Below are 2,451 nucleotides of genomic sequence, written 5' to 3' on the forward strand. Positions count from 1 at the left end.
TTACACAACATCGCAGGGCTTTGCAACTCTCCAAGAAAAACACCTGCAGATCCATTCTCATTCGCTATGGTAGCACGTCTGGGACCCTTTTGGTCTCCCAAAGATAAACTTCTTTTGTTGGCTTCTCATGCACATAAGGGTCCTAACAGGAGACAACTTAGCGAAACGTGGAATTATCGAGCCCCATAGATGCCCTATTTGCTGCTCGACTCAGGAAACATTTGATTATCTATTTATTGAATTCCCCTTTACTCAAGAAGTATGGACGCAGGCTATGCACAGGCTTAATGCTCAAACCCCAACGCAACTCATAGTAGTTAATTTATTCGTGTCCTGGAAAGGGCGTTCCCCTCACGGGTTGAAGAGCAAATCCACGTGGGCCAAAATCTGGTATGCAATACCAAAATTCATTTGTTTGGAAGTGTGGTTAGCAAGGAATGAAGCCATTTTCAAAAACAGTCTGTGATCCCCCACTGTAGTGGTTTCCAAAGCCAAAGCATTACTGTTGGAAACTATCAAGAATCAACCTCATAAGCCAGACAATGAGCTCCTCTTAGAAGAGATCAATTGGCTAGGTGGATCTCTGAGGCATGCCAGTAATAAAAAGAACCCCTCTCGGCCTTGCTCCAACCCAGAGTGGCAGCTACGAACCTCTGAATTGGATTTTCAGAAGTGGTGGAAGAAACAGGGCAAAGTCACGATATTATTCAACAGAGCCTCCAAAGGAAATCTGGGGATATCAGGAGAAGGGGGAGTAATATAATCCCCAGACGGACACAAAAAAGACAATTTTAGTTGGGGCCTAAGACAGAGCACTAACAACTAGGCAAAAATCTTAGGATTGCTCAAAGCTTGCTAGCTTGCTCAGGGGAACGAAGGAAAAAACATTCAAGCCTTCGGGGATTCAGAAATCTTGATAAAAATCCTAAATACAGGTGACTATCTCAACAAGACCGTGTAGAGACTGAGGAAAGCACTGCAGAACTTCACCACCAGATCCTTCTATCACATCCTCTAAAATCTAAACAAGGAAGTAGACATAAGGGCAAACATGGGCTGCCTCTTAGCCCAAGGAGAACTTTCAAAGAATGACGAAGAACCTGTCTGGTACCATATTCCATAAGAGAGAAGTCCTCGAGCTGTGCAAGAACAGGACAATGGCGGCAATGTTCTCCCTATAGCGCCCTCCAATCGGCAAAGTATATGTCTCCATGTTTTCCCAACGCAGGTTACATACAAATGAACTCATCACATCTAAAATCTGATGACTGCCCAGTCTATGTCATGGAACTGTTACAACATAACGAATAGGACCTCATTCCCTACTCATCCCACTCAACTCAGCCAATACTCCTTCTTGCTTAAGGCATTATCTATGCATTCAATAAACAAGAAAGTTCATAAAACAACGGTTCAATAAAAAATTTCCATGAAGGTAGACGAAGAACAGAGCTGACGCGTTGATTGATTCTGGACGCCTTCAGATTTTGTTTCTTCCTATCATCGTGAAACGAAATTGAATCACATGTTTGTTTCTCCTTTTGACGCTTTTGTGCAAGGTATCCTATGTAACTATCCTCTTCTTTATTATTGATCCCTTATATACTATTACATTGAGGGATTACATCACTACATTACCATGGACCTAATACAATGGTTTCCAAAATACAAGGGACTATGGTCTGAAATCATTCAATATTATATACTTTTACAAAAGGGGGGGTTTTGACCCACTCCTAGGTCCATGTACCGCATGGTCTCCTTTCGACACTCTATTGCTCCACTACGTGGTCCACTTCGCACTTTGCTATATCTTTTACTTCGCACTCTGCTCCCTAAAATGCAGAGTCTTCAACAAAATTCAAGCCAAGTTGGGATGCGCCCAAAAACTCACACATAGTGTCCCAGAGAGCATCCAGGCCATCCCAGACACATGCAAAACAACAATAGGGGAGTGTCGAAGGGTTTCTGGTGTGTTTTACCCTCGACACACGCATAAAGACTTCCTGAGAGCGACCGAGCAGTCATAGTCACCCTCACATAGTGTCCAAGAGAGTGTCTATGGTATTTTGGATGCACGCAGACAATTTTGATGAGAGTGTCCTTGGTTTGGATCTAGGGCTTGACATCTTGGCTTTAGTTGAATTCAGTGATCTAGTGGATCTAGGTTTACCTCTACTGTTTTACAGATATGTAGATCTGATTAATTGATATCTGATGCAAATATATGTGTTGAAGCTCATTGTACTCTCTGCTAAAATCTTTTTATGATGATCTATTAAAGAAGAAGATTTGAAAGGGTTCCCCCTTGTGGGGTTTTTCCCTGGTCTTGGACCAATATACTGTCTCTTATGGTTGTGCTGTTGTCTTCTTTGTCACTGCATATATTGTTTTCTCTTCAGTTACTTTTATCATTTATTATACTCCTAATAATTGGATGCATTGTTAATG

Source organism: Pinus tabuliformis, chromosome 4_2, assembly GCF_031772625.1.
Source record: "Pinus tabuliformis cultivar Carrire ecotype Pingquan chromosome 4_2, CPIR1, whole genome shotgun sequence".
In the NCBI taxonomy this organism is placed as follows: Eukaryota; Viridiplantae; Streptophyta; class Pinopsida; order Pinales; family Pinaceae; genus Pinus; species Pinus tabuliformis.